Here is a 26,631-nt window from a genome sequence, read left to right on the forward strand (position 1 = left end):
GTCTTGCCTACCTTACCAACCCCAATGATCTCACCTTTCTTTCCATTACCAAAGGAGACATTACCTCCTTTGAAGTCCTCAAGTGAAAGGAACTGGTCCTTGTCCCCAGTCATGTGTTTTGAGCAGCCACTATCCATATACCATATTTGGCTCCTCCCTTTCACTTGAACCTAAAGAATGAAATCAGGGGTTAGTCTTAGGAACCCAAACTAGTTTGGGTCCCTTTCTATAGGCAAAAGGATGGATTAAATTCCTTCTTGCCCATTCAGGCAATTTATTCTTTTCTTTAACAAAAGACTTGTTCCTTTGACTGGCCTTCTCTTTTTCATTGCATTCATATTTGTAATGGCCAGTCTTGCCACATGTGTACAGATTTTATTTTCAGGAAGAGTGAGGTACTTGCTTTTTGGATCCCATTTAGGAGCTTGAGTTCCATGGCCAAGTCCTCTTTTGTTACTGCTATGATGCTCTTGCAACCAAGAGAGAGCATCGGATGCTTTGTTCCACTTGCAAGTTCTGTCTAGTTCATGTTTTACCCTTCCTAGATCTTCTTTTAAGATTTTGATGAATTCATCTTTCTTATATAATTCATCCTTCATTTTTCCTAAATTTTCTTCTAGAGTAAGATATGTGTGATCAGCTATCTTCTTTCCTGTTCCTAATTTCAGTTTCAGATTGTCAGATCTAAGTTCTAGGACATTGTTGTCAAGTTCAAGAACCTGGTTCTTCAACTCAGCATTTTTGTTATCACTCTCATTTGCCCTAGGCTCTAGACTTTTACATTTAGCTTTTAAAATCACACATTCCCTAGACAGAACTTCTTTTTCATTATTAATTATCTCAGACTCATCAATGAAGTCTGTTAAGAGTTCAGCTAGCCTTTCTTTAGACAAGAATTTGATCTTGTCTTTGAGATGAAGAATACTTACCTCTTGTTCATCCTCTGATTCTCCAATGGCCATTAGAGCTTGATCCTCCTCAGCTTCATCTTCAGAGTCCTCATCTGATGTTTCTCCCCAAGCAGCAACCATAGCCTTAGTTGAACCTTTGTTTCTTTTTGGTTGAACTTGTTCCTTCTTCCTTCTTCCTGTTTCTTCTTTCAGCTCTTTCTTTCTTCCACTCAATCTCCCATTGAGGACAGTTTTTGATCATGTGATCAGTCTTACCACACTTGTAGCAGCCTTCATTGATCTTTTTCTCCGGAGCTCTTGTTTTGTTGAAGTTTGTACTTCTTGAAGCACCCTTTTCTCTCATCAGATACTTCTTGAAATCCCTAGTGATCATGGCTACTTCATCATCTTCCAAATCTGCACCTTCAGTGATTCTGAGAGCTAAACTTCTCTCCTTTTTGGGGGTATCCATCTTCATTGTTTGTCTCCTCATTTCATAGGCAGTTAAGTTCCCAATTAGTTCATCCAGCCTAAAGGTAGCAATATTCTTGGATTCCTGAATGGCAGTGATCTTGCTTTCCCAAGTGACTGGCAGAACTCTTGTCAGAATCTTTTCAACCTTGTCTTCCTCAAGGATGGTCCTTCCAAGAGATTTAAGCTCATTAGTCAGAGTAGCGAATCTAGAATACATCTCCTGGATAGTTTCTCCTTCCTTCATAGTGAAATTCTCATAATGAGAATACAAAAGAGTTCCTCTTGACCTTTTTACTTGAGGTGTTCCTTCATGAGCCACTTGTAGAGTGTCGCATATTTCCTTAGCAGTTGTACAGCTTTGAATCCTGCTGTACTCATCTGGTCCTAGACCACACACTAGCCACTTCTTGGCTTTAGCATTTTTCTCCCATTTCTTCAGATCCTCAGCAGTACAATCAGCCCTTGTTTTTGGCACATCAATTCCTTCTGCATTCTTCTTAGTGGTAGCTAGGGGACTATCAGTAATTATATCCCAATGTTCATAGTCTTCCCCTATGATATGATCTCTCATTCAGTTCTTCCACCAAGAGTAATACAAACCATTGAAAAGTGGAGGTCTGGCAGCGGACTGCCCTTCCCAGTTCCCAGGTGGTGCACTCATTTTTGATCTTCTCCTAAAGTGTTGGCCTCTTCAAGGATAACCCGCTCTGATACCAATTGATGTTTTAGACGTCAATACCACACAAGAGGGGGGGTGATTTGTGTGGTACCTAATTTTTGCACTAGACGAACCTGGTTCTTCTAGGTGTTCTAACTTCGACTATTTGCGGAATTAAAATACAAAAATAAAGAACACAGAGATTTTTACGTGGAAAACACCTGGCTCAAAAGGTGAAAAAAACCACGACCTACTACTCAGTAGGATTTTCCCAAACTTCCACTAAACTTCAATGAGCCAAAAACAGCATTTACAAAACTCTTTGTAAACCTAAGGATTAACTCTAATCCCAGTGTAGCACACAGCCTCAACTGTTGCGACACTTCCAAGTTAACTCTAACTTGAATACTCAATGCACCTAATACAATTGCTTCTAAGAAAGCTGGAAAGGTACAATGTTAAAACACCTACTACAATTGAACTAGAAATAAAGAAAGACACAATGGAATTGGTTCTTCACACTTAGTTCTTGTAGCTTCAGATTTGCACACTTGTATCACACACAAATTGCTTGCAACAATCGCCTAGCTCTTTTGCTCTCAATTTGGTTTAACTTCAGCTTATGTGCAATCACATGTAAAAGAGAACAATCGTTATATTTATAGAGTTAGTAATCAGAGTTTGATAAGAACTCGAATTGTGGATCCTTTGACAATTCGAGTCCAAGAACAACTCTAACTCCTAATCCATATTCTTGATCCGGATGTAATTCTCTTTTCATAAGGAGACTTCAACTCCTTATCCTATATGTAATCTTTTCGATCAGTTCAGAAGATATTCATCAAGATATTGCTGCTTGATCTCAAGGACTTATCTTCTTCACGTGCATCTCATATGTATGGGCCACAACAACTGTGTCTCCTTAGATGAACCTGGTCCTTTACTGAGTTCGTTTGTCATTCTTCAAAACTTCAACTGATCTTGGGCTAACAGAAGCTGAAGCTCCAGTTGCTGTCATAACTACACATGCAGTTGACCAGCCGCATGTGCGAGCTCGCAGAAGTAGCTAAACCATCGCAGATGCGGCACAAGGGGAGGATCCCAGGTTCTGCAGATACGGCTCCTCTTCCGTATAAGCGGAACCGTCGAAGAGGTCACCTGACCGCAGATACGGCCTCTACTTTTCCGGCCAATTCCCGCAGAAGCAGACGATCTCCCGCAGAAGCGAGACCGCAGATGCGATCCCCTAACCGCAGGTGCGAAAATTTGCTGAAGGTAGTGGCCTTCATTTAATACGTGAGTTTGTCATTTTTGAAACATTTCACTCCATTTTTGGGCGATTTGGGAGCTTCAAAAGGGGAGATTTCAACCTAGCTTTGTGAGGTAAGTTATTTCTACCTAATGTGAGTTTAATACATAGTTTATGGGTAGATTACAACATGTAAATTAGTGAAATTTATGGGTTTAGAGTAAAACCTAAGGTTTTGATAAAAATGAGATTTAACCACGAAATATGTTATGGAATGTAGTAGAAATCATATATTCTTGATCCTAACGTTATGGGTAACGGCTTTCTTCAAAAATTTCCGGAATCGGGCACGTGGGCCCAGGGATGAATTTTAGGAACCTTGCATTTACGGTTGGAAAATTACTTTGGTAGTTAGAATATGAACTCTTGAGCATATATTGACTAGTTCTTATCCCATTTTAATAGTTTTGGATCGTTCGGCTCTGATTTGAGGGATTGAGCGCATTCTTGAATTTGGAAGTAAGCTTTGGGGCATGGTAAGTCTCCTTTCAAACCTTGTAAGAGGGAATTAACCCCATAGATGAATTAAATAAATGTATGTGACTATCTGCGGGGGCTACGTACGTACGTGGTGATGACACTCCGTACGTAGCTACTATTATGCTAATTGTCCGGGTAGTTTAGGACTTGTATCATGCTATACTTGCAAATGCTTGCGTCCTTACTTGCTACTAAGATCACCTAAGTCGTGCTAGAAATTGATAAATAGATATAGACGGCTATACTCACTTACTTGAGAATTTGTATGAATTACTTGACTATAAATGGACAATGTGTGCTTCCTTGATAATAAATTGTTATTCGTGGATCGGGCCGAGAGCCTCGGTAGTAAATAGATGCATCTATGATTCGCGCTATTCGACCCTCTGGCAATGCACAGTTTAATACTATGTTGGATCGGGCCGTACGACCTCAGCATAATGTTATTTATTTGGAACATCCTGTGATTTACACTCCTTAAATACTTGAAATGTAAGTTGTTACATGATATGATTGAAACCTGATATGTTGTTTATGAAAGAATATCTTACTTCTCCATGATCTTAAACTGTCATTATTATTCATGGTATTCATGCTTAGCGTAATACTTAAATTATATTATTATTGACCCTACTAAGTGTCAAGTCAACCCCTCGTCACTACTTCTTCGAGGTTAGACTGGATACTTACTGGGTACATATTGTTTATGTACTCATATTATGCTTCTGTACTTAATTGTACAGGATCTGAGGAGGTGCATCTAGCTACCCGTTTGGCGCGCACCCCTGATACTTGATCGAGATTTCACGGTGAGCTGCCCTTTCTCAGCCGTTCAGCAGCATGCCGAAGTCTCTCGTTTTATTATTACTGTCTATTCTATTTCAGGCTGTAAGATAGTTATATTTTTGTACATTCTACTAGTTGCCCTTGTACTTGTGACACTAGGTTCTGGCACACATATTAGTAGACTATTATTTTTGGGTTGTATGCCAAAAATCATGACTATTCCTTTAGTCATTTCCATTTCAATTGCTTTACAAATTCGTTATTTATCGAGTGTTTTTAAATTTAAGTTAAGTAAATGTTAGGTTTTGTTTAATAAAATAAATGAGAACTCACTATTTGATTAGGGTTGGCTTGCCTAACAACAGTGTTGGGCGCCTTCACAACCAATAATGGAATTTGGATCGTGACATAAGGTACATTTCTAATTGCAGTAGGAAATTATCTTAACATCTAATTAACCGCCGAAGATCAATCCATTCCTAAATTTACCCCATGATCTTCGATCCGTCGCGGATATCTCGCCCTTTCCGTTACTTAACTATACTAGCATCATTTAAAAGTATGCGATATTCTGACCTCGATTAGTGATTTCCACCTCGATCTTGGAAAGCAACTTCGATCCCGGACTCGACGTCCTAGCCTTTTAACGTGGTATCTCTTTTTCGATCAAAGAATGAAATCGTGTGGCCCTGGTTTCCACTGTATACATAAGGCCTCTGCTTCCATTCGCTTTTATTACATAAAAGATCTTGGTATCCTCTAAGGTCGAGATATTAAACTTCTGTACCAGCAACAACAGAACATGTGCAAAAAATTAGTGTAACCTATAAAGGAACATTTGATTTCCTTGAAAAGTAAAAAGTTTTTATTTCGTGAGAGTATAAATAATATTGAGAATATCCAATAAGTAAATATTAAGAGGAATTTTCAGAAACCATTATTTTAGTGGCTATTAACTTCGTATAGCTACCATATACGTAATTACTTCATATAGCTACTATTTAGTTGTTACGTGATTGTATTCGTTATATTCGCATACAGTAGTAGAATTCACCTAATAAATAGGGGAGTCCAGCTGTGCAACTGTATTCGCTATATTCGCACTATTGTAATCATGAATATAGTAGCTAAATTCGGCTAAAAATAGGGGAGTTCAGCTGTTTAATAACGGAAAGAGGATCAATTAGCGTGCATCACTCCTAATTTAACTCAACAAAATCAATTCTACATAAATTTCGCTTCTACTGTGTTGTATTTCATGTATTTGTGCCACTGTATTTATACATACAATGAGGTAATCAGGAAATAAGGATGTATACCGTTCTATCCAATTCGATTGTATACATTGTGTTCAATTCACGGATATTCATTATCACTATTATACATTGTCTTCGATTCACAGTATTCAATTCGGCTATATTCAAATAAGAAAAATCACAAAATACAGTGATATTCGGCTGTATTAAAAAAATACAGACTTTTGGAATACAAAAATACAAGCAAAAAAATAATATATTTATACAAAAATACAATATATTTGACCATAGTCGGAACAGTGTGAAGACGGCCTCGGAATGGAAATCCGATGGTTCCGTTAGCTCCGTTGGGTGATTTCGAGCTTGGGGCCGTGATCGGATTGTGTTTTGGAGATCCGTAGCTAATTTAGGCTTGAAATGCCAAAAGATGGATTTTTGAAGTTTCTGGTTCGATAGTGAGATTTTGATCCGAGGGTCGGAATGGAATTCCGGAAATTGGAGTAGCTCCGTAGTGTTGAATGTGACGTGTGTGCAAAAATTTCAGGTCATTCGGACGAGGTTTGATAGACTTTTTGATCGAAAGCGTATTTTGAGAAATTTGGAGTTCTTAGGCTTGAATCCATGGTTAATTTGATGTTTCGATGTTGTTTGAGGTGTTTTAAGGATTGGTACAAGTTTGGACAGTGGTATTAGACTTATTGGTGCCTTTGGTTGAGGTCCGGGGGCCTCGGGATGATTCGGATGGTTGACGGGGAGTTTGAGGAATGTTTGCAGCTGCTGAACTTTTGCTGCTTCTGGTATTTCCTCACCTGCGATTTGGGGACCGCAGGTGCGATGCCGCACATGCGGAAGAGAAGCCGCAGAAGCGGATTATTGAGGAATTGTCAGGAACCGTAGATGCGGTTGTGGGACCGCACCTGCGAAGCCGCAGGTGCGAAATGTTGAGCGCATGTGCGATTTTGGTCCGTTAAGTGAAGAACCGCAGAACCGGTTCTGTGGCCGCATATGCGGTACCGTAGAAGCGGTTATTGTGTCGTAGATGCGAGAATGCCTGGCAGAAAACATAAATACTTGTCTTCGCGAAATTTAGTTATTTTTCACCTCTTTTCAAACGGGAAGAAGCTTTTGGAGCATTTTTCAAGAGGGATTTTCAGAGGAGTCCATTGGGGTAAGGTCTTTGGTCCCTAAACTCGTTATTATAGTGATTCTTATCATCCTAAGCATGAAAAATTAAGGAAAATCAGTGGTAATTCATGGGTTAGGGCTTGACTAATTAGAGGCCTTTGAGTGATGATTTAAGGGACCAATTGAGGTCCGATTTTGGTACTTTTGGTATGACTGAACTCGTGAGAGTGTGAGGATTCTGGAAATATAAATTTTACCCGGTTCCGAGACGTGGGCCCGAGGGGCATTTTGGTCATTTCACCTAATTTCGCATGCTAGCTTAGAATTTAATTGTAGAATCAGTTACTTGAAGTGTTATTTACATTATGAAATTTAATTGAATAGATTTGGGCCATTTGGAGTCGAATACTCGTGGCAAGAACGTGGTTTCGGGCTGATAATTGAGCCGGTTCGAGGTAAGTGGCTTGTCTAACCTTGTGTGGGGGACTTTTCCCCTTAGGATTGATATTGTGATAATTGAAATGCCTTGTACGTGAGGTGACGAGTGCGTACTTGTGCTAATTGTTGGAAATTCGATTTTTATTAAAAATAACCTTAAATTGTGTTCTTCCGTTTCTTGCTTACGCTATTTGGAAATTAAGCCTGCTGTTCCTAGAGAAGCATGTCTAATTGACTAAATTGCTCTAATTGCTTTAACTGCCTTATTTGTATTACGTGAAGCATGCTAGGTTAGAATTATCTGTTTTCCCTTGGTATGAAATTGATTAAATTGAGTTCTTGTTGCTGTTGTGTATTTACTTTGGGACTACGGGACGGTATCCCGGGAGCTCCCCTGTATGTTTACTTTGGGACTACGGAATTGCATTCCGGGAGATCCCTCTGCACTTTTACATTGGAACTACGGGATTGTACCCGGTAGATTCCCCCAGTACTGAGTATTTATATTTGGGACTACGGATGTGGTATTCCGGTAGATCCCCGCGTATTTATGAGTTGGACTACGGGACTGCACCCGGGAGATCCACTGGACATTTACATTTGGGGACTACAGGACGGTATCCTGGGAGATCCCCAGACTGTTACTTCTGCATTGAGCTGTACTGGTTTTACTGTGGTTCTTGTTTCTGTTTCTGTTGTCGTTATTCTCTATGTCCTGTGATACTTTCACTGCCGCACTTATCTATACTGTTCTTATTTACGCAGTTGAATTTTTATATACTATTTAACCTCAGTAGGGCCCTGACCTTCCTCGTCACTACCCAATCGAGGTTAGTCTTGGCACTTACTGAGTACCACTGTGGTGTACTCATGCCCTTCCTGCGCATGTTTTTCATGTGCAGATCCAGGTACTTCGACTCAGTCCTATCACCCCTGAGGCGAGGCGATTGCTATAGCGACTTCGAGGTATATCTGCCACGTCCGCAGACCGAGGAGTCTCTTTCTATTCTTGTTGTTTAGTATTAGCCCTTCTGTATTTCCGTTCTTGTTAGACATTCTGGAGTTAGAGCTATGTAGTATTTCTTAGCTTGTGATTCATGGGTTTTCGGGTCTTGGTTTTATGTGTTGGTTTTGAAAGTTAAAAATTGTGTATGCCAGGCGGCACTCTTAAACGTTGTTTGTTTACTCTACCTCTGTTTAAACTTGTTTTTCTTCCGCAAATTTGGTTTAATCTTCCGCATTTTAGGCTTACCCAGTCGTAGAGACTACGTGCTGTCACGATGGTTCACGGAGGGCGAACCGGGGTCGTGACAATTGTATGTGACTAAAATAGCAAAGAGAAGTTAGTTCGCTGGAGACGGCATTTTCTAGCCAAGCAAAATACTGTATACATTGTATTAGAACAAAAAATAGAGACGAATAAAAACCCGGCCCTCAAATCTTCTCCGATGTAGCCATGGCCAGATCTATTTGCCTAAGAGGATAAGCCAATAATGGATGATGACGTCGACGATTCTGAGGACGATCACGATGACGACATTGATTTTAACGCCTAGTGTTCGCCTACTCCCTTTTCGCTTCAGAACTATTCTCTTCGCTTCAGAAAGTCCACCATAGCCGCCAAAAATGGTTGCTACTATGGCTACCTTGATGGAAAAGGGAGAGAGATTTGAGGGAGAAGAGAGAGGATTGCGAATCTTGATGATAGATAGAGAAGAAAGAGAGAGAAAGATTATAATTGGAGTAATCCACTCCTCAACGGTAGGGTATAAAATAAATACCTATTTTTCTATAAAATAGAAAAGGTAGCTATAAGTAATAATATTTTAAAATTATTTTGGTTTATAATAAATAGGATGTAGTAGTTTACTATAGGATGTAAAGTTTCCAAATAGTAATGACCTCACACTGCGGCTCTAATCAAAAGTGGGGCTGGCAAATGTGGCCCAAGCCCATTTAACCCGCCCAACATTTAATGGGTTGGGCACGAAGATTTTGTCTTATGGGCTATTTTGGGCAGAACCCATTATAACCCGTAAAGTATATTAGCCCAAAGATGACCCTACTAATGACCCAAATCTGACCCAATAAATGCCCAAAGAAGGTAACTCTTGAAATAAGATTTTCTCTAACAACTACTAACTAAACTATTTTCCTTCTGTTATGAAATAATAAAAGAACAAGAACAATATCGTAGAGAAAAGTAGAGAGAGAGTTCTTATTGAATTTTGGGATGAATTACAATGGAATAGAACCCTCTATTTATAGGGAAAGAGTGACTTAGCCACGAAGTAAAAATCCCTAGAATCTCTCTAAATATAGACATTCACCAAATTCTATTTATAACACTCCCCCTTGAATGTCTATTCAACAGATAATGTACCTCATTAAAACCTTAACTAAAATAAAATCCAATGGAAAAAAAATTCTAGAGAAGGAAAAAAAGTACACATATCTACAATACGTCTTTTGGTTGCCTCGTTAAAAACCTTGCAAGGAAAACCCAGTGGGACAAAACCTTGTAAGGGAAAAAAAGTACAATGCGTATTAACTCCCCCTGATGGGAGCATCAATTCACATCTTTAAGCATTTGCATTCCAATCTTGTGCACCATCTTCAAAATATCTTTGGTAGAGATTTGACGAACAAATCAGCCATTAACTTGAATGAATATATTGCACCTTGAAATCATCATTCTTGATAGAGATGAATTGTCTTCATATGATCTTGTTGGAATCGTCAGTTCAATATCTTCACATAGAGGTGAAAACTCTTGGTATTATATTATCATGCCTATAGTTATAGCAAGATACATTTGTGCACAAATTGCACTAGATCGAGAATTGTATATGCTTCAAGCGATTTAAATCCTTCAAGGATTGTCATATAAGTCATATAATAGACTTTAATTAGATGCATATCAAGTTTTCATGTCATGCTAGACAAATAAGATATCGAAAACTAATTGCACATATTATTGGCTTCATACTTTCAAGTGTTTGAACTGAAGGTCCAAAACTATATGTCTTTCGTATGAAATAAATTCTATTCGAATTATGTCTCTTTCATTTGGCCAATATTTTTGTGTCTATATTCGACAGGCTTAAGATCCTCATCTATACTTAGCGCTAACATAGATGTCGTCGACGAATATTTTATATCAGTTCCAGCTTTATTTTCATAAAGACATGACATAGATATCTCTTCATTCATATTTTCAGGTACCTGAATCTCTCCTGAGATTTTATGAAGTGTTATGTCATGTGATCTTCTAGATCACTTGCCTCCTTATTATGATCATTTTGATATTTTTCTCATCTTCTATATTAAGAAGTTTATTTGAAACCGATTTGTCTATATGCTTTAAGCATACCATAGACGTTGTCAGTCCTTCTAGGACTTAATAAGAGCATTTGCAATGAGAATATAGTTACATTCTTTGGGTCAGCAAATGCGTCTGGCATACTTTGAAGTTCATATTATTTTATTCGAGGATCTAGATGTACACATGATAATTCATTCCACGTAACTTTTTCTCAACTGTTTATCGTGTCTCCCCCTCATGTTAGAAAAACTAACTAGTTTCCTCAACTTTAAGAACTCATCTTTGTGCGTTATTGTGTTAATTAAATATATACCGCACATCAATAATAATAAGATGGAATTATTTGGTTCCTAACCCTGAACCACTTGTGAGGGGAGAATATAATATACTTTCGTATATAACGTATATCAAACTGATATATATAACTTTGTTCTCATAAGCAATAGTTTAGCTATTAAGTGGAGGCACTCAATAAATCATTTTGCTAAACCAACTGTGATGTAAACCAACTTATCAAGATAAACTATCTTGAATAGAAAATTTGGAAATTATGCTCTAGATTAAATTATTGAGCAAGTTACCTCGCAAACACTAGGTTGCAGGTTAATAATAATCGCACATGTAACCATCGCATAAATGCATCTTATGTGGTATACATGGCAGGTGAATGGGCCCATATTCACCTTTGAAATTTCCAGCATTCATGGGATTCAATCCCAATTTTAGTTGGTCTATTAATTAATGAGAACAAGCAACAGAACAGAATTCGTAAAGAACTTTCTAGTTCTTTAATATTTACCCATGTGAATTCTCTATTATTTCTGCACATCATACTTAAATTGATATGGCTAAACCAATTATGCCAACTGAATAAATTATCAATATCGATAAACTTCATATTTACACCATGACGTGTGCAATTATCAATAAACTCCAAGTTTATTATAATATGAGTTTTTATATCAATAAATATCCACTTTATTGTGGTATTCTTTTATTTGTGTAGTACAAACTGGAGAATAAAGCGGGTAGCTTTTCACATACATGTCACCGCGCTACAAGTTGTAGTAATATAAAATATTAAATCTTTCCTTTATTTATAGTCTCAATATAACCAATCGCTTTCGCGAATACTTTAGAAAGTCAATAAGTTTATTTGAGACTTACTACAACACAATACCATATTGGTAATAAATTGTGTTTCTCAAAAATAGTATAATTGGCTCTTGCAGAATTCTCAATTAATTTTATATTATCACATATTCATCAAAATCCATATGGTGAATATCTCTTTTACGGAGAAAGTTATACCATTATGGTCATGGTCAAAATTATATGCAAGATATGTTTCTTGCATTGTTGTTTTCCTTTAATAATCACACTGCCAAAATATTTTGGCGTACAATAGGTACGTGACCAATGATCATTCATGCCATAATAATGACATTATTTTCTTATATCATCTCAAACCTCCTTCTAGAGGTGAGTATGGTATATTCATTACCACTAGCACGTGCATATTCTTCCAAGAATGAATAAGTATTTATAAATCATATGTTGTCACATTCACATCATGAATGGACCATAATTATCTATATGTGCTTTATAAAATCTCATGTCAAATCGATGACAAATATTACTTTCACAGAATGAAGGATTATTTTGAGAATCCTTATTATTCTCATTATCACAGTGATGACGATTATAATTTCGTCTATTGCCATGTCCACATCCATTGATACCTTCACGGTAATAATTTTGTCTTCTTTCAGACTTTATCATATACTGCTATCATATTCTTTTAAGGGAATGAGAATAAAGAAAATTCAATGGGACGGGCTTCCACTTCTTGTGCTCACAATCATACATAAATTTGATCATGGCAAGACATAGAAACTTTACCACTTCGAGTGGTTATAATTTCTTACTAACTCCATTAGAGTTATAATCAAAATTTATTGTATTTATTTGTATTTAAAATCAAATTATAGAATAAAAGAGAAAAATACGGTAAAATACATACCTTAAATCCAGAATTTAATCATGAAGGAAGTTCATGGAACAATTGACAATCATTATGCTCAATCCCAAAGCTTTTACTCAAGTGGTTAGAGTCTCGTGCTGATAACGTGTTATGAAACAATAAAAGAACAAGAACAATATCGCAGAGAAAAGTAGAGAGAGAGTTCTTATTGAATTTTGGGATGAATTACAATGGAATAGAACCCTCTATTTATAGGGAAAGAGTGACTTAGCCACCAAGTAAAAATTCCTAGAATCTCTCTAAATATAGATATTCACCATAAATAAAATTCTATTTATAACACCTTCGTCATGTTTGTCCTAATTTTACACTACGCTCTTCTTCTAGTTCCACAAATTCGATACTAATTTAAAACCTTTGATTAAATATAGTTATGAAAATAATTCATAAGTTTATAATGTAGTGGTTTCTTAGTAAATTTTAATGTTTTTGCCAAAAGTAATTTTGTTACCCATGGATAGAGTTCTATTTGTAATTAAATTATACTAATCCGCCAATTAAGTACATTGAGTTATAATTATAATAAATTTAATATCTTTAATTTCTAAATAAAAAATTAAAGTAAGTACAATGCTATCAAAGGTAATAAGTTAAACAAAAGAAGCAACCACATTTGTTTGTACTAGTCGATGAAAAAAAAAAAGAAAAAGAACTACAAATGTAGTAAACTTAGGTTTGAAGGTGAAATTTAACTTCATGGAGGAAAAGAGAAGAAGGAAAAATGTAGAATCAGAAAAAGATTCTTATTTGATTTTTTTTATTAAAAAGTCATGTACAAGACAAGCATGAAAGATAGGAGTACAAGAGAAGAATCTGATAATATAATCACTTCAAATAACAATTTCAGATACAATTTACGTGTTGGATTATTTTCTTAAGAAATGTTTATAGTGAATATCTTTATTACTTTTCTGTGAATCTGCAATTGAGTTTTTCTTTTATATCCATAAAGTATTTAGATTTGATTTTCAGAACATACGCGAGAATGTTTGCGGTCACACAAGAGTATCTTCATATATTTAGATCCTCAAAATGTATTAAAGATGGGTCAAGTTAGGTGGGATGAGCTATGAACCATTGTTACAGGAGAGAAATTCAAAATAGCCAGATTTACAAGTGTTAACTTTCAGAAACCACTATGTTTTAGTGGTTATTAGCTAGTTGTAGTTACCATTTACTATATTACTTCCTATAGCTATGTTTTCAGATTTTTTAGAGTGTATTCGATGTATTTAAGCTACTATATTCATGAATACAGTAGCATTTCTAGGCTTGAAACAGGGGATTACAGCTAGATAGATTTTTATATTCGAGTGTATTCGACTGTATTCATGGCGTGAAACATAGGATTACAGCTGGACAGATTATTGTATTCGACTGTATTCACGGCGTGAAACAGGGGATTACACTGTTTTTAAACGGAAAGTGAATCAATTAACATAATAGACTCCTAATATAACTCAACAAACTCATTTATAACACAAATTTTGTATTTCCATTTATAAAAAAGATTCTCAACCGAAAAACACCCCAAAAATATAGTAATCTTCAGAGAAATTATATAATACATCTCAATACATAAATTATATTAATTAAAAAAAAAACATATGAATACATTCATGGAATATAGCGAGACAGTGAATACAATGAAATACATAGAATACAGCGGGATACATTGAAATACAATGATAAAAAAGACAATGAAAACAATGAAATACATAGAATACAGCGAGATACATTGAAATAAAATGGAAAAAAAAGACAACGACTACAATGAAATACATAGAATAAAGCGAGATACATTGAAATACAATGACAAAAAAGGTAACAGACTCTTCAAGTTGCTCAGCCCTAAACTCCGTCATCTTTGTTCAAGAATAACCCTATCGTCGTCTCGTCTAGAGCGTCCAAAGAGCACAATCACAGAATCACACAGGATCCATATTGCCGGCGATGAGCTTGATGAGGAAGAGCAGATAGATGGAGATATCGGGGCTTCCAGGTAGAGCTATTTGCAGATAAGTTTGAAAACAACTCAGAGTTGGTCTCAGAACCAAAATTATTTGATAAAACATGTCTTCAGAAACTTCTGGAAAACATTCCTTTTGAAACTATTATCAAACTTAATTCCATTCAAATGGGTTTTTTGAGAAATTCTTGAAATTGTGCTTAGGTTAGCTTTCTGGGGAGAAGGAGGTGGTGAAGATGTGTAACTGAAAGAGGAAAGAGAAAGGGGGAGAGAGGGAAGAGAGAGGGAGAGAAAAAAATAATACACAGCGTATTTAATGGCTTAAAAGTAAAAAGTGCCCATAAATATATTTTGCTATAAAAATTAAAAGATAGCTATAGGAGATAATTTTTTAAAAGGGTATTTATTTAAAATAAATAAGGTGTTAACCTTTGCTATAGGAGGTAAAAATTCCTTCAAAATAGCTACAGTTTCAAAAGTAATCAAAATTTAGCCACTTTTCACGTAAAGATAAATCTAAACGAAAACATTGTTCAAAACCCGAAAAAATACTCCAGTATAATATACTGGAGTTCTACTATAATATACCGGTCCAGCATAATATACTGGTGCTCCAATCTCCAGTATATTATACTGGAACTTTTCGCGTGTTGGAGTTCCAGCATAATATGCTGGAAGTTCATCCATAGGTGCACCGATCTCCAGTATATTATGCTGGAACTTTCCGTGTTGCAGCAAAATAGTGGCTATTTTTCAATGACTTTGCAAATGCTGGCTATTTTTTACCAGCCCGAAAACTGGCTAGCACGTGCTATTTTTCCTTGTTACGGTCCATCTTAGCCAAAGTGGACTTTGGGCAGGGTTGGGCAAAGACCTGTTAAAATATCATGGTATAGCCAGTTTTCACACTGGTCAATGAAAAATAGCCAGCGTTTATCAAGTCAATGAAAAATAGCCACTATTTTGCTGCAACAGGGACCGGTCCAGTATAATATACGGGAGTTCTGGTGCATTTGTGTACGAACTCCAGCATATTATGCTGGACCGGTATACTTTGCTAACTCCTGTAAAATTTGCGGGAGACTGGAGCACCAGTGCTCCAAACTCCAGTATATTATACTGGACAATTATACTTGCTGGAACTCCCGTAAAATTTGCGGGAGTTCCAGCATAATTATGCTTGAACTCCCGTAAAATTTGCGGGAGTTCCAGCATAATTATGCTTGAACTCCCGTAAAATTTGCGGGAGTTCCAGCATAGTTATCCTGGAACTCCCGTAAAATTTACGGGAGTTCAAGCATACTTATGCTGGAACTCCCGTAAAATTTGCGGGCGTATTTTTCCGGATTTTGAACAGTGTTTTCGCTCAGATTTAAAGTGGCTAAATTTTGATGACTTTTGAAACTTGGCTATTTTTCAACGACCAGTGGTAAATCTGGCTATTTTTGAATTTCTCCCCAAAGACCCACTTATTGATTTAGCCCATCTTAACCAGCCCAAACCACCTTATTTCGTAAGACTGCATATAACATTGCGAATATCCAATTGCTGAAAGTAAAAGGGACCAAACTGCCATCTAATCCCCAAATCCAACATCAAGAATCACTTCTTAAAAGTCCTACCAGTCATTGATAACTTTTTGAGTATAAATTAGCCTGCTTACCCCTATCCTTGTGGGGTTAGAGAGGTTGTTTCCAATAGACCCTCGGCTCAAGGAAAGCAAGATTACAACTAGTATTCATAAAAAATGATCTAGAAGCATCAGAAAGAAATTAACACAAGTATCCTAGATAACTATGATAGAACATATGAAAGAAGACCATATCAGTCATGATAGATATTGATCAGTCCTCATTCACAGATAACTCCCAATTTTTTCTTGGCTATTGTTGACATAACTTCATTATACAACTTTGGAGACTGTAGTGCAACAACAAAACCTCCTAAGTCGTGCATTCATGTCCATAACATTATGGTATCCATGAGTTTGTTGATATTTTTATAAGCACTTGCAGGTTTCTTCCATTTCTTGCAGACTTCCAGAAATGCCTCAGCAGAAACTCCAGAAAATAGTCCATTAGCAATTCCTGAGGAAACATCATAGTCGTAAGGGAATGCACCAAATAAACGACAGAAGATTTTAAGTTCTCTCGAAATCCCAGCGCTGAGCAGCTATATAATTTTATTTTATTTTGAGATAGTATGCTGAGCAGCGAGCAGCTACAAATCATTGCAGCACATTTTATTAATAACTCATTATGGACGAGAAGCAACTTCATATTGCATCTGGTTGTCATAGGTTCTCGTTATGCAATTAGCTTCAGACTAGGGTATTCATGCTGTCATATGATTATATGTTCCACAAGCGTTGAGCACCATTTGAACAGAGTTTAGTACTGACCTAGATTGCCCATCTGTTAATAAACGAGAGTATTTAGGATTTAAGCTGCCATAACTGTCAAACAGAGACAAATGACAACAAGTTAATGATTTTTTTTTTTTTTGATGAGGTGGTGACCAAGCAGGTCAGCTTGTACTCACCGCAATTATTCCTCCGAGTACATGCTACCTCCCACCAGCATAGATACCAAGTAACTCTGACCATGCACCAAGGCTTAAGTAGATAGGAAGAAATTACCTAGTATTTTTTGCTTCCATTGAGATATAAATGTGAGACATTGTGATTCTCGTTCTGCTTCGTTAATCACTATGTAACACCCTTGAGTGCAACAAGCCAATGATATTGAAGGTGTTTGGAACTAGACATACAGATAGTAAAGGTAACTAAGTCAGCCAGAAGTGACATTAAATATGAAAGAAATCCATTTCAGCCATGGGATTAGACGACGAGGATAAGGCCTACCAAGCACCAAAAACCATTGTTAGCCAAAACAGATAACAGAATAACAGGGGACACTTTTAATGTAGAAGAGAAGGATAGATCTCTTTTACAATAAGAAAGGTTTACTCAGAAGAAAACATACTGTAACAACCAGCAGTGCATACACTCCCAATTTAAGTTGGGATTACTACTGATTACCGAAGCATGCTGATCAATATATTCCTCCTTCAAGGAATAAAAATAAAATACCTTCATACTGAAACCAATTCTGAATCCGCCTTCTTAACTGTCAAGCTCATATAAGGAGAATTGGCACAGGGAACATAATCCCGGCTTTTTCCCATGGAAATGGGGTAACATCTCCCATAGGTGCTGGAATAAGGCAATGTAACTTCCTTTCATGAGTTGGACGGACAATGGCTTTCATGGTAGATCATACCTAGGTAAGGTCATAGAACGCCTTTGTTCTTGACAGGGTGTATAATCAGTGTATCGAGGATCACATGGCTTAAATTCTTTGAATTTCATTGCTGACTCATCAACATTTTGGCTACCATCACCAGTCTCAAATTGAGATTTGGTAGGATATTGCAGCTCTCAGCCACTTCTTTTCCATACTCCCAAGTAAATAGAAGAAACAGCATAGACCAGCTACTATAAAAATTGATATAGAAGTCCTAGTCCTTTTGTACCCCAAGTATTTGTTCGCCATTGCAGCCCTGGAATTGATCTTAATGCTAAGTTAGCACTGAAGATAAAATCAAATGCAGATGCACATCTCTCTGCAAGTGTGTTGAAACTACAGACATCTAAACATCACAAACTTCACCAAAAATTGACCTTGATTATGAAAATGAAAAAGCTTGCAGCTCGATCGGAGTAATATGATAAATTGCTTCTCGAGGATCTTTTGATAGATGTGGTTATCCAAACAAGACTTCTTCAATACAACAGTTCCAGCTTAAAGTTCAAATAGTCCAAATAAATCAATCCCTACAGGTAGTTCCCCCACACAACGTTAGGCAAGATACTTACCTCAAGAGTTCTCAATCAACACTCTAAATATCTATTTTTTTATAATTCACCTCCGCTCGGCTCAAATCTAACCAAAATCAACTCAATAACATCAAATAATGCAAGAGAAATCAATTACAATAATTAAAGCTCTGATCTTTACACAATTGCTCAAAATTCATTAAAAGTCAACCCCGGACCCGTCCGGTCAAAACCCGGGTCCAATGATAGATTCCGACTACCCATGACCCTACGAGTTCATATATGTGATTGGTTTCAAAATCCGAGTCCAAATCGACTCTCAAAATTCAAATTCTTATTTTTCAAAAACTTGACATAGTTTCATAAATTTTCACTTTGATTCACATGATTTTGATGTTAAAATCTAATATATATATTGATGAAATATTATTAGAAATAGATTAGAATCACTTACCCAAAGTTTATAGATGAAAACCCCTCTTTAACATCGCCTCCTACTGAGTCTAGAGGTCCAAAATATGAAAATGAGACCAAAACTCCCGTCCCTCAGTTTTTTATTCCAGTTGCAGGTGTCGCAAATACGAACCCCACAAATGCGAAAAAACCATCACAAAAGCAAAGTCCCTCACACCCCTGCTACAGTCGCAAATGCGACATTTTGTTCGCAATCGCGAACCAGTGACACATCACAAAAGCGATCAGGATGGTCGCAAATGTGAATCAAGCTTATCCAATCCCCCATCGCAAATGCGAATCCTGGGTTCACAAATGCGAACCTAGTAGACTACATCCTATTATCGATATTGCGATCCAAAATTCGCAAATGCGAGTCTGAGACATCTGTGCAAAAACTAGCAGAATTCAAACTCTATCAAATACTCCGCAACGCGTCCGAAACTCACTCGAGCCCTCAGGGCTCCAAACAAAACATCTACACAAGTCTAAAAACATAACACAAACTCACTCACACAATAAAATCATCAAAATAACATCCGAAACCAAGAACCGGGCCTCAAAACACATGAAATTCAACATGAAACTCAAGAACTTCTAAAAACACAACCACGTGTCCGCTTCCTATCAAATCAACTCAGAATGACGCCAAACTTTGCAGGAAAGTTCCAAATGACAAAACGGACTTATTTCAAGTCCCAAAACAGAAATCCAACACGCTAGCTATGAAGTCAATCCACGATCAAACTTATCAAAATTCTAAGCCTTCAAATTGCCAACTTTCGCAAATCAACCTATGGACCTCCGAAATTGATTCCGAACATACGCCCGAGTCCAAAATTATGAAACGAACCTATCGGAGCCGTCAAAACATTGTTACGGGGTCATTTTCACAAAAGTCAAACCTCGGTCAACATTTTCAACTTAAGCTTCTAAAGTGAGAACCACCCATCCAAATTCATTCAGAATCATTCGAAAAATGAATCCGAGCATACACGCAAGTCAAAATACACAATAGGAAGCTACTTAAGATCGAGAACCACTGAATGGAACCTTAAAGCTCAAAACGACCGGTCGGGTCGTTACATGAGTACAGTTCATATGTAACACACTTTTAACATGTGGTGACATCCTCGTCCACTTATCGCTACAAGCACGGGCACGCATTTATAAATAATCTCATGTATTAATCCAATAAACATATTTTAGAAAAAATCCCTAAGCCTTGACTTACCTTTTCTTTCACTTCCATTTCCTTCTCGATGCTCCAATAACCTCAATACATTCAATGAATGCTCCGCTCATCAAGCCAACTTTGCTCTTTGGGCGGTGAAACAGCGGTTGAAGCGGATATTTCAAAATGACAGCATCGAAGATATATTTTTATACATACACAGTTACGTTATCTCGGACTGCGTTCCAAAAAAAGCAATCTCACTATATTCAAACTACATAATATATACATTCTCATCAATGAAGACTCTTGAGTACCTCAATCGAATCATTCAAGTGCTTTCCAGCTACTTAGGCCCAATCAAAATTTTAAATTCTTGTTAACATGATGGTTCGACTTTATCTTCCTAATTCTTGGCTTTTATCACGTCATTGAGACTATTAAGTTTGTTATATAGCCCAAGGTTTATTTCCTAATCACCGTTCATTATCCAAAATCAACTTCTCAGTTTCATTCACAAGATCCATTTCTAAGGTTCATCCAAAAACTCAAAAACTATGATTAAATTTCTACTCCAAATATCATATTTTGCGATTTTTGAATACTTGAAAGGTTTGGCAAAAAATCTAGTGACTTGTAAGGATAAAAAATGTTAGGATCCTTGTATATTGAGTATAATTATCTCAAAAGAACATCTATATCTAACCTTGGCGTGGAGTAGAATACTCAAGCTTCAAATTGCCATTTTTGAGCTCTCTAATCCAACCCTTTTTCCCACATGTTTTGACCGCGCTGCCCCCAAAATGCACCCAACCTCAAGTGCCACCGCTATGGGGTGATTCATGGTGCCATTGCTCCCAAATTAGGCTTCAAGTTTTAGTGATTTGGTGGACACATTGCAGCCACCTGGGCGACAAAACTGCGTGTGGCAAAAGATTATAACTTCTCTTAGGAAAGTCCAAATGACGAACGATATGAAATGTCAAAAACTAGACTCGGAACTTTGATTTGAACCTTGTCCAGAATGTAACTCATTATAAATTATGAGTTATGCTCGTTTGAAGTTAGGTCTTGTGTTAGTTCATTTGCATCTTTAGGCCCTTGCATAGTTTCTAAATTACCTAGCCCAACACGCCTATTAAACTCTAAATTACTTTCAATGCACCTTATATACCTATTAACACATTCAAGTAACATTCTTCATATAATTAACCTGGTCATTCACACATAAATTAATATAGTTAGCATGCCTCAAACTTCTTAATGGCCTTTAAACATTTAGAAGGTGTTAGTCAACAATGACTATTGGACATATCCTATCATATAAAGGATCACCAAGAGCCTCCAGTAGTTAGGACTCCTTTGTAGCTATCATACAGTAGTTGGGTCCATCTAAAATACTACTAATGTGTTGTATTTTAAATATTGTTGTATCCTTGTATTTGGAAGTGAATGAAGAGCTCCAGTTATTATCCCCTCTAACATCAGTCTAAGATGGTATTAGAGGCCGGGATTGACTCTTCTTCGACCTCCTACATTTTTCCTAATATTTCATCTTCTTTCACAATCCCTGTAATGTCTTATTCTCCCTCTTCCAACCCTCTTAACAATGCTCACCACTTTATCTCTATCAAACTAAATTCCAAAAATTATTTATTCTGGAAAACGCAATTGTTGCCCTTCCTACGTGGTCAAAATCTTCATGGTTTCATTGATGGTTCAAAGCCATGTCCACCTTCTTTGCTTGTTGTTGAAGGTTCAGACACTGTTAAATACAACCCAAAATATATAAATTGGATCCAACAGGATCGAGGATCATAAGTCTCCTCATATCTTCTCTTTCAGAAGAAACCATACCCATCGTCATTGGATTGAATACTTCCAAAGCTATTTGGGATACTTTGGAAGAAGCCTTATCTTCTCCCTCTAATACTAGAATCCTTAACCTTCATATGCAGTTGCAAAACCTAAAACAGGATGACCTTACTATGACACACTTTCTCTAAAAAGCTAAACTTCTATCTGATGAGTTAGTAGCCGCAGGAAGACCATTGAATACATCAGATTTCAATATTTATGTGTTCAAAGGGTTGAGATCCAATTTCAAGGACATTATTACCAGGTTATCTGCACGGCCTGAACCCGTTTCATACTCTGAGCTCCATAGCTTATTGCTGAATCATGAGTTTATTCATGGCTCATCCATGTCTACCCTCTCCCTCGATTCAGGTGATATATCCCATACCCCAGCAGCTAATATTGTTCAACGTTCATTTAATGGTGAAAGAAAATATCTTGGAAACAACAATAACACTTCTAACAGAGGATGCGGCAGATCCTATAGGGGCCGAGGGAGACGATGTGGCCGAAATCAGTATCAATATAACAACTATGGAAATAACTTTTCTACTGTGGCTCAGCCTTGGAATTCAAATAATGGTGGATGCACAGGATGTCAGATTTGCAATGGGACAAATCATCAAGACACGACTTGTTTTCAATGATACAATTATACTATAAATCCTACTGCTTATACCATTCATCAGGCACCGATCCCGTTGACTCAAAAATGGTTTTCCAATACGGGCGGTACTCATCATGTTGTACCTGACCTATCAAGCTTCGCTCATGTTGAAGAATACAAAGGCCCGGATAAACTACATGTTGGAAACGAACAAGGTTTGGCAATCCAAAATAGTGGTAGTGCCTCTTTCTCTAATCTCTCTAATCGTAATTTTTTTTTAAAATCAAATTCTTCATGTTCTGTCTATAACTAAGCCTCTTCTCTCTGTTCAAAAGTTTACTCGTGATAATAATATTTTCTTTGAATTTCATCCTGCTCATTTTCTTGTCAAGGATCTAGGCTCCAGGATTTTGCTTCTTTCCGGTCAGAGTAATGATGATCTCTACACCTTGTCTATCAAGACACAATCCTCAAGTCATCCTTCAGCTTTCACCACCACAAAAGCTTCCTTTCATGTTGGCATCTTCGGCTGGATCACCCGTATCAGAAAGTCCTCAGTCAAGTGCTATCCAAACATAATCTTTCTAGTTCTAGGTTTTAGAGAAAATAATTTATGTATTGCTTGCCAGCTTAGCATATCTCATAAAATTTCTCTTCCTCTTCGAATCAATAAAAGTACTTCCTTTTTGCAATTAATTTTTGCGGATGTTTGGGGACCTTCCCCTTTTCTCTCATCTCAAGGTCATCATTTTCTTCTCGTATTTGTTGATGATTTCTCTGCTATACATGGTGTTATCCACTTTTTCAATTTTTTATGTTTGATGGGCTTATGGTCTTTTAATCTATGTTTTGATGATCTAACAAACTTTCTGTGTAGAACCAGATAAAGGACCTGAAGCATGCCTGGTACAATCATTCAAGTTAATCAACTCAAGATAATCTGGGCAGTGTGCCTTTAGATTCACAAGAACCAGATTAGGGATCTAATCCCTTGGTGTTCCCCTGACAAAAGTATAAGTCAACTATACAGCTGGAAAGCAACTGCAGAAAGTGACTGCCTGCAACAGTGCAGCAGACAGTGTAGCAGTCACTTCCCATTGGGAAGAGGCATGTACCAACCAAGAATTGACATCATCCTTGGGATGTCTTTGGGAGTATAACAACATGGTTTAAGGCACAAGATATTGACTTGAGCATTTTCCAGTGATATTCAAGAATAAAAGCTGCTACAGCCTCAAGGACCAGATCCAAAGATTGAAGATATCTTAAGTCCTTAGGTTTGTTAAGTCTTTGTTATTTGTTCTTCATTGTAACTCCTATCTTGCTTTATTAGAAGCTTTGTTTTAGGAAACTCAAAATCATAAACCTTCTGAGTTTGTGTTGTGACTAGAGTTAGTCATAAGTTAAAGTCTTTGTAACTAGTGAGTGACAAAATGGGTTGTGGTAAGTGTATCACAAGTTAGTTGAGTTAAAGTCTTTGTAACTAGTGAGTGGTAAAGTGGCTTGTGGTAAGTGTATCACAAGTTAGTTGAGTTAAAGTCTTCGTAACTAGTGAGTGACAAAGTGGCTTGTGGTAAGTGTATCACAAGTTAGTTGAGTTGAAGTCTTTGTAATAGAGTCATTACAAAGTGGCTTGTAATAGTGTGTTTACAAGTTAGTGAAGTTGAAAGCCTACCAGTGTAGGTCGTGGTTTTTGTCCCCTTGAGTTGGGATTTTTCCACGTAAAAATCCTGTATCTCATTTACATACTGGTTCAGTAGTTAGCACTGTGGGAACTGGTATAGGACCAGGTCTCTATACAGTTGGCGGACTCATATAATCTAACAATTGGTATCAGAGCAGGTTCTTTCTAAAATGTTAACACCTAGAAAGGATCTCAATGGCTGCTCCACCTAACTACAATCAACCTAAAGACCCCCTAGATTCAATGGTCAGTATTACGGCTGGTGGAAGACTCGTATGCATGATTTTATAATGGAAGAAGACTCAGAGTTGTGGACGTCATTGTGATGGTACTCATGTTCCTATGAAGAAGCTTGGAGAAACTGGACCAATGGTGCCGAAAGATAGAAAAAAGTACAGTGATATTGACAGAAAAGATGTAGAAAAGAACTTTCGTGCCAAGAAAATCTTGATATGTGGTATAGGACCTAATGAGTACAATAGAATCTCAGCATGTGATTCTGCCAAGGAAATATGGGAATCTTTGCAAACGGCACATGAAGGAATCACTCAGGTTACTTGGAGATGTTATTCCCAGAAACAAGCTTGTAAGGAAGGTTCTCAGTGTTCTACCTGGCTCTTGGGAGAGTAAGCTGAAGACATACGAGATGAAAAGAAAGAAAGACAGTGAAAGAAGAGAGCCGAAGATGGAGAAGAACCTGATGCTCAAGGCTGAAAACAATGACTCAAGTGATGAAGATAGTGATATGGCTTATCTCACTAAAAGATTTCAAAAGATGGTTCGAAGAAATGGTGGTATACCTAAGAGAGGTAGTACAAGCAAACCAAGAAACAATGATCTCTGTTACAAGTGCGGAACTCTGACAAAGCAGCAAAAAGGAACCGGGTTCTTGACAAACGATTCAGCCGAAAAAGTGCAACTGAATGAAAATGATGAGGTAAATTTCAGGGATGTTTAGAGAAATCTGAAGTCCTATTCCTCTAAGAAATTGATGTCTCTAGCAAATGTTGTAGTTGATGCATATTATAGTCTTGAGGAGATGCTGAACAATCTAGAGATTGTAGAAAATGAGAGAGATGACTTGATGTTAGTGGTTGTTGACTTGAAGGAAACCATAGAAAACCTAAGCAAAGAAAAAGAGAAAATTGCTGATACTGAGCAAAAAAGGGATGACTTTTTGGTGGTTATCACAGATCTAGAGGAAACCATTGAGGGACTCAAATCTGAACATAGGCATGTAAGTATTGAAAAAGGGAAGGGAGTAGCTAGTGAGAAACACATCAAACTTGAAAAGGAATTAAATGATGTGAGAGCTAGTCTATGTGGTGAACAAGGAGGCAAGTACGTCATAGTTCCCGATAACCGGCTTTGTACCCACTACGGGAACAATGGGCATTTCAAAGAAAATTGCCAGGCCAGGCTTCAATTTGTTCAGAAGAATAAAGTTCAAATTTGTGATAAAGGTGCACAATTACCAATCTGGTAATTGGCAAAGTGGTCTTAGTAGCCATACGATACAAGAACATCTACGTTGCTGACATTGAATCTCTACAAGCGGGTGATATGAGCTGCTTAAAGGCAGTTGTTGATGATGCAGAACTTTCGGATAGAAGATCTGCCAAATTCAAGATTCACCTGGTCACTGGTTCTTAGAACACATGATGAGACTTTCGAGGTATTTTTGTCTCTGTCGAGAAGATCCACGTGAAGATGAAATTGAAGGTAGCATGTATCAGATCTGACGCTCATCGACTGTGGAATCGCCAAAAATTCTGGGCAGAAGCAATAAACATATTGATACCCAATTTTTCCCTATATTTTTTATATATGCATAAGTACCTTCAAAATATACAAAATTATTTTCCAGAAATTAGCTGTTATTTATTATAAATTATATAGGGGAAAATTGGCTATTTAAACTTCTTTATCCCAGGATTTCTTGTGGAAAAAACGATTCGAGTCTGTTTTTGAATCCCTTTTACAAGAATCACCAATTTCAAATCGACTCACCTATGTTAAAAGCCCTAACTTTTCTAGATTTTCTTTGTTTGGTTTTGTGTGTTAGCATGACTACTCGCTCTTACTCTATTTATATGCTGAATACTGAATCATGTTCCTATTTTTGGGCCTTCTATTCAAATTAACTGATTACCGTTTGAATTAATTCCCTTAACTTAAGGGAGTACTTGTCCTGATTTTACTCTGATTGATTCTGAGTTCCTTCCTGGAACTCCCGTAAAATTTACGGGAGTTCAAGCATACTT

The sequence above is a fragment of the Nicotiana attenuata genome, chromosome 2 (genome assembly GCF_001879085.1).
Source record: "Nicotiana attenuata strain UT chromosome 2, NIATTr2, whole genome shotgun sequence".
NCBI classification, from domain to species: Eukaryota; Viridiplantae; Streptophyta; class Magnoliopsida; order Solanales; family Solanaceae; genus Nicotiana; species Nicotiana attenuata.